This window comes from Balaenoptera physalus, assembly GCF_965194825.1.
Source record: "Balaenoptera physalus genome assembly, chromosome: 12".
In the NCBI taxonomy this organism is placed as follows: domain Eukaryota; kingdom Metazoa; phylum Chordata; class Mammalia; order Artiodactyla; family Balaenopteridae; genus Balaenoptera; species Balaenoptera physalus.
In genome coordinates this window covers 91,433,914-91,441,611 of record NC_138897.1, presented here as the reverse complement: position 1 = coordinate 91,441,611, position 7,698 = coordinate 91,433,914, and positions in this window count along the sequence as shown.

Sequence of the window (7,698 nt, the reverse complement as noted above, 5' to 3'; positions counted from 1 at the left end):
ACCAAATGGAAAATAGATAGCTAGTGGGAAGCAGCTGCATCACACAGGGAGATCAGCTCGGTGCTTTGCGACCACTTAGAGGGGTGGGATAGGGAGGATGGGAGGGAGATGCAAGAGGGAGAGGATATGGGGATATATGTATACATATAGCTGATTCACTTTGTTATACAGCAGCAACTAACACAACATTGTAAAGCAATTATACTCCAACAAAGATGTTAAAAAACTTTTTGAAAATAAATAAAATATTAGATCTATAGTCAAGAAAATAAATAAATAAATAAATGTACTCCTCTTATTTAAAAAAAAAAAAGACAACTTCTCTTTTCTTAGAGTTTCAACAGAAATCTGAGAATCTAGTCCCATCACCCCAGGGTATATCCCCACCCTGAACCAATCATGGCAGTGACAGGACGTCGGGCTGCGAGTGGCTGGGCTAGATCATGTGTCCACTCTCTGTAGCTGGGGGAAAGTCATGACCCCACCTGACCCATATGGACTGAGAGTGAGGAGAGATGATTTTCCCCAAAGAAAAAGTGCTGCTGTTAAACCTTAAGAAGGGGAAATAGATGCTGGGAAGATGAAAAACCAATGATGCTCACCCCAGACCTCTGGGGTCCTGAGGAAGACCTCCCAGCAGCTCTGTGGTCCTCAGTGAAGTCCCCCAGTGTCCGTGGCTGCTCCAGGCCACCCCCCTGCCTCTGACGTCCCTCCAGGGAGCTCGGCCTGACTCTCGGAAGATCAGATGTGATTTATTCCTGGCATCTGTGCTGCCACTGGCTGCGAGGTGCTTTGCAGCAGAACAATAAGTTACAGGGCCATTTATCTTGTTGGCGGCTTCTGATAAAATGAGCAGCCTGAGCAGACAGGGCCTTCAATGAACATGATCGGGGCTGTTCATTTAGAAACCAGGAGACCTTGAAATTGGCTTTAATTGAAGGGGTTAGCAGCAAGGGGTTTGGCTGGATGTGTTGAGAGTGGAGACACCCCACCTCTGGAAAGGTCGCAGAGATGGGCAGGCCTGGCTTTGAGTCTTGGCTGTGCTTCCATGTTTGACTTTGGGTAAGCTATGTGACCTCTTCCAGACTTTGTTTCTTCTTCTGTGAAATGGAGGTGTACAGGTCAGCGTCAGCTCAGTTATGTTGCAGTAACAAACAACCCCTGGAATCCTGCGGCTTAAAACAACCAAAGTTCATGTCTCATTTATGTTCCATGGCCTCCTCATTCTGGGACCCAGACTGATGGAACATGCCACGTGCAACATGGACCATCACTGGGCATGGGGGAAATTGTGCACTGGTTCTTAAAGCTTCTTCTCAGGAGCAACTTATATCATTTCCACTCCCATCGCGTTGGTCCAGGCAAGTCACATGGCCATGCCTAACTTCTGGAGCGGTGGTGAGAGGAGAGAAGAAAAGTCCTACCATGTGACCGTTAGCAGGAAAGCCAGAAGGGTTAGTATTTATTAGAGATAGCTGTTCTGCTGAGCCATCATAGAAGTCAGGGTTTTTCTTCTCGCTTCTGGAGATGCTAATTATCTGAGTCTAGTGCATTATGCATATCCTGGCCAGCTTCGTCACCCTCCCCCCACCTCTGCCACGTCACTCCATCTGCTGGGCACTTCCATGTCTGTTGCTGAACATTAAAGCTGGTCGGCCTGGCATTTAAGAACCCCTGTGCCGGCACCTCTCAAGGCCCCCAAATCCAGCTCACAGAGACTGTGACTAGGTATTTCTTACCCCCCACTGTATCTGCAGAATCTAGAACAGCGCCTGGCACACAGCAAGTGTTCAGTAATTACTTGTTGCCGTTGTGAAATGATGTACCCAACATCACATGTCCTGGAAAACGTCAAAGGCAGGATCCTACGTGCTCGGTGCCCCTGCCCCAAGGTTCATTGCCACTTACAGGGCACTCAGTGTGGGCCAGGCCTCGCGAGCCAACTGCCCTGCGTGCGTGCGTCCCCCCCTTCATCCTTCAAACAACCCTCCGCAGTAGGCATGGCTGTAGCAGGATTCTTTTGTTTTTCAAGTTGAATTCCCCTCCTGCAGTTTCATTGAGATATAATAGACATAAAATATAGTATTCCTTTTAGGAGTTCCACATGATGATTTGACATATTTATACATTGTGAAATGTTCACCACAATAAATTTAGTTAATATCCACCCCCTCACATAGTGACAACTTTTTCTTTCTTGTGATGAGAACTTTTAAGATCTACTCTCTTAGCAAGCTTCAAATATATGATACGGTATTGTTAACTATAGGCAGGACTCTTCATGGAGCTACTCATTCATGTTTATTCACCCCATAATTTTCTTTCCCCGGATTCCAAGGCAGACTTCAGCCCTTTGTATTTTCTTGATTTCTGTTTTTTTCCAAGTAGAGGGTAGAAGTTTCTGGAAGATAGTCTATTTGCCTTGTATTAATCTGGGCTCTTTAGAGACACAGACCAATAGGATACTATATACCTCTATCCCTAGGATCTCAATCCATCTATTTATAAGGAGATTTTTTTTTTTCTGGTTACAATGTGTGGCATTCGGGATCTTAGTTCCCTAACCAGGGATCAAACCCATTCCCTCTGCATTGGGAGTGTGGAGTCTTAACCACTGGACTGCCAGGGAAGTCCAAAGAGATTTATTATAAGGAATTAATAAGTAAGGAATTGGCACACACGGTGATGGAGGCTGAGAAGTCCCACAGTCTGCCCTCTGCAAGCTGGTAACCCAGGAGAGCTGATGGTGGGAACTCCAGTTTGAGTCTGAGTCCCAAGGCAGGAGAAGACCAATGTCCCAGCTTGAAGACAGTCAGGCAGAGAGAGTAAATTCTCCCTTCCTCACCTTTTTCTTCTACTCAAGCCTTCACATGGTTGAATGAGACCCACCCACACGGAGGAGGGCAATCTGCTTTACTTGGTCTACTGATTCAAATGTCAGTCTCCTCCAGAAACATCCTCATGAACATACCCAGAATAATGTTTAACCAAACATCTGGGCAGCCCATGGTCCAGTCAGGTTGACACATACAATTAACCATCACAAGCCTTTTGTGAAAACCCCATGTATTAGTCAGGGTACAAGCTCAGCTGCTGTAACAAAAGACCCACCACCCCACCAAAAAAGCCAAAAAAACAGAAAAACCACATTGATTAAAACAAGAGAGAAGTTTGTATCTCTCTGAAGTAAGAGGTCTGAGGGAGGGGAGTAGGCCCAGGAAGGCCAGAGGTTCAGCTCTGCAGCCATTTGGGGACCCAGATCCTTCTGTCTTATTCCAGCACCTCTAGGATATGGTCTTGCACAGCATGGTTGAAGCAGAGTCAAAACCAGATCCACATGCTCTCAGAAATGGGGAGAAAGAGAAAAAGTGGAGGCAGGCAACTTCCCGTTAAGCAAGTGGTGTGCAAGCTGCACAAACCATTCCCAATCACGCTCCAAGGGAGCGAGAGCTGCTGGGAGAGGCCGTCTCCGGCTCAGCAGCCAGGTCCCAGCGGAAGTTCTCTTCCTGTAGGACAGGAGGCATCCTGGAACTGGCTGAGAAGTTGCTTCTGGTTCTGGAGGGAGAGCGAGAGAGGGAGGGAGATTTGCACACGCTGGAGTTGGCAGGAGGGAAGCAGGCCTGATGACCTCATTTGGTAGCAGTGCTCCTGGGAGGTGACAGGATCTAGAAGCTACATTGTGCACCAGGAAGGGGGTGCCCTGACTGAAGAGGTCCCAGGGCAGGCAAGCTCCCTCCCCCCGACCCCACCACACAGATGCCGAAGATTTTCCCACAAGAAGGGGCCGCATGGTCCTGGATCCCAAACATCTCCCGGGTCCTCAGTGGGAACCAGTGGCCAGAGGGACCTCTCAGATTTGGTCTCTGACCGGAGCCAGCATGGAGGACCCACAATCCTGAGACTGAGACTAAATTTTCTATCATCTTGGGAGGATGAGGGCTTGGAATTGACTCTGCGTTGATTGGAAAGAAATAAAAATTGGTTCTATCCTGTAGACCTGGATTTGGGGCCTGGGATGTATAGCTGCTGTATCGATGTCCCCATTTTAAGTGAGGAGATAGGCTCAGAGATGTCAAGTCACCGTCCCCCGGTCACACAGCAAGTCTGTGGTAAAAGTGGGATTTGGAACAAGGCCTGTGGTTAGTAGACCCCACGGGCATCACCGCTGCACCCTCCTGCCCCTGCTTGGTGGGCAAGTGTCGTTCGGAGTTGAGACACAAGGCAGGAAGGAGGCGTTGGGGTGGTGGAGGATTCTGGTTGCCTGAGGAGAGGGCTGTGATGTGTGATGTGGGTTGGCCTAACGTTCTAGAAATTTCAGCAGGCCCCAGGTTGGGAAGACTCTTGGAGGCGCTTCCATATGTATGTCTCAGAAGCAATGGGCTGTTTTCTAAACAAGCTGTCACCTGCTGTCAGCTCCGCACCCAGGCTGGGCTGGAAGCGGCTTCTGTGCAAGCCCCCCACCCCAGGCCCTTGCTGCGTCTGCCTGGGGAAGCCTGTTGCTCACGCTCGCAGGGGAGTTTGCTGTAGGACGCGTGGCCAAGAGCTTATGTCTGGGCTGCCCTTCCCGGGCCAGGCCGGTTCACTCACTTCTCTGAGCCCCTGCATCTTCATCTCTTAACATGGGTGAGAAAACAGGTAGATATTTAGCCCAGTGTCTGGCGTGAGTAGAAAGTCCTTAATATAACAGCTGGCATTTTCTAGTAAACTTTCCTGTTCCTTGTGACTCAGTCATTTTTCTCTTAGGTACGTGCCAAAGTGAAACTCTTGCATGTGGGCCCTGAGCGATGGGTACAAGAATGTGCATGGCAGCTCTGTTCACTGCGGCAAAACCTGGGACCAAAGCAAATACTCACTGGCAGGAAGATGGACAACTACATCGTAGTATGTTCACACCGTGGAGTATTACACAGCAGTGAAAATGAAAAAGCAGCAGCTCCAGGCCCACACAGGGTGAATCTTAGTAAGAGAGTGTATGGCAGAATTTCTCAACTTTGACGCTATTGACATTTTTCTCATTATTATTATTATTATTTTATTTTTTGGCCGTGTGGCACGTGGGATCTTAGTTCCCCAACCAGGGATTGAACCTGCGCCCCCTGCAGTGGAGGTGCAGAGTCTTAACCATTGGACTGCCAGGGAAGTCCCTCATTATTGTTTTTTTTTTTTTTAAACTTTTGGGTTTATTTATTTATTTATGGCTGTGTTGGGTCTTCGTTTCTGTGCGAGGGCTTTCTCCAGTTGCGGCAAGCGGGGGCCCCTCTTCATCGCGGTGCGCGGGCCTCTCATTATCGCGGCCTCTCTTGTTGCGGAGCACAGGCTCCAGACGCGCAGGCTCAGTAATTGTGGCTCACGGGCCTAGTTGCTCCGCGGCATGTGGGATCTTCCCAGACCAGGGCTCAAACCCGTGTCCCCTGCATTGGCAGGCAGATTCTCAACCACTGCGCCACCAGGGAAGTCCCACGTTATTGTTTTTAATAGCAATTTTATTGAGATGTAATTCACATACGACACAACCCACCCACTTAAATCCTACAATTCGATGGATTTTAGTCTATTCACAGAGTTGTGCAACTATCACCACAATCAGTTTTAGAACATTTGCATCATCCATGAAAGGAAACCCCCTCCCTATCATCAGTCACTCCCTTTCCCTTGTCCCCAGCTCCTGGAAACCACCAATCTACTTTTTGTCTCCACGGATTTATCCTTTCTGGGCATTTCACATAAATGGACTCATACAATATGTGACCTTTCGTGTCTGGCTTCTTTCACTCAGCATCACGTTTTCAAGGTTCATCCACACTGTGGCGTGTGTCGGAACTCCATTACTTTATACGGCTGAGTCATATTCTTTCGTATGGATGGACCATATTCTATTTATTCATCTATCGATGGACATCTGGGTTGCTCCCGCTTTTCGACTATTGTGAATAATGCTATGATGAACACTTGTGTACAGATTTTTGTGTGGACAACTGTTTTTATTCCTCCTGAGATTGTTGACATTTGGGGCAGGATCATTCTGTCGCAGGGAGCGTCCTGGGTGTGGTAGGATGTTTTAGCAGCATACCTGGAGCTGACCCACTAGATGCCAGTAACACATCCCGCCCAACCAGTCATGATAAGAAAAATGTCTCAAGACATTGAGCAACCACCCCTGGAGGCAAATTTGCCCCTGGTAGAAAAATCACTGGGGTTGAGTGACGAAACATAGCCACAGAAGACCACCTATAACATGACACCCTTGTTATGAAGTTTGCAAACAACTGAAACTCCATATACTATATTATTTAGGGCCGTGGTTCTCAAAGTGTTTTCCTCAGGGCAGCAGCAGCAGCAGCGTCCCCTGGAAATGTGTTAGAAATGCAGATTCTTGGGCCCTGCTCCAGACCTGCAGAATCAGACACTCTGGGGGTGGGGCCCGGAATCTGTTTTCAGAGCCCTCTGGGTGATTCTGAACACACTCAAGCCTGAGGACCACTGGTGCGGGCACACATACCCACCCACGCAACCAATGACCTTGATCCAAAGAAGCAAGGGAATGGGGACTTCCCCGGCAGTCCAGTGGTTAAGATTCCGCGCTTTCAATGCAGGAGGCGTGGGTTCGGTCCCTGGTTGGGGAACTAAGATCCCACAAGCTGCGCAGTGCGGAAAAAAAAAGTAAAATCAAGGGAATGACAAACACAAATTCAGGATTGTGTGCCTGGCCCGGAGTGAGGACAAAATAAATGCTTATTAAATCAAGGAATGGTGCTCACTCCTGGGGAGAGGTGAGGGAACACATGGGTACCTGTAGGAGTTACAGCCTTGTTCTTGCATTGGGGAGTGATTCACATGAGTGTCCACTATATTATGGAATAATAAGTTAAATGGTACAGAAAGTAATAAAGAAATAGACAAACCTATAAAATAAAAACAGGCCAGGTACCCACCAACAATGGGAGTGAGTCAGGAGATTATGATTCACCCAGTTTTGTGCACCTGAGGTCATTAAGAACTAATGCTGGCTGTTACTGCTACATCCAAGTTTATTCATCAAAAGAGGAGGAGGGGGTCTTGATGAGTCCCACAAATAAGCCCTGGCTTCTGCTGCCTGTTGGTTATCCCTCCCCCCTTTTTTCAGACATCCCTTGGCCCTAGAAATTAGGAGTATTGGCTGTGATTTATTGAGCAGTTACTGTGTGCCAAGTCTATATTAGCTTAAGCCCTCCCAGTCACGTTGGTGGGCATGGTGTCCCATTTTACAGATGAGGAAACTGAGTCTCAGAGATTAAGTGATTTGCCTGAGGTGTTCAGTGGCTTGGGAATGGAGCCAGACCTCAGTGCAGGTCTGTCTGTGGCTGGACCTTCAGGGGCTGGGGCAGGGTCACTCTGAATATCCAGGCCAAGGCCTTGCTGGGATTTCCTCCAGTGAAAGCCAAGTTCAAGATGTCTTCGTTTCCTCATAAATGGCCCTAATCCTGTCTGTTAAAGGCTTGGCTGACTTGGACTGTTTTTCTTGAAGTCCCCAAAAAATGACAAGGCCCAGAGAGGTGAAGATATTGCCTAAGATCCCCAGCAGAGGCAGGATTCAAACCTCGCTCACCTCCTCCAGGAAGCCCTCCATGCCTGCTACATTCCCTCAACTCCTACAGAACTTGGGGGCCTGGGGATGCATCCCCAGAGCCTGTTTGTCTTCAAACCCAACTCAGTTGGTTA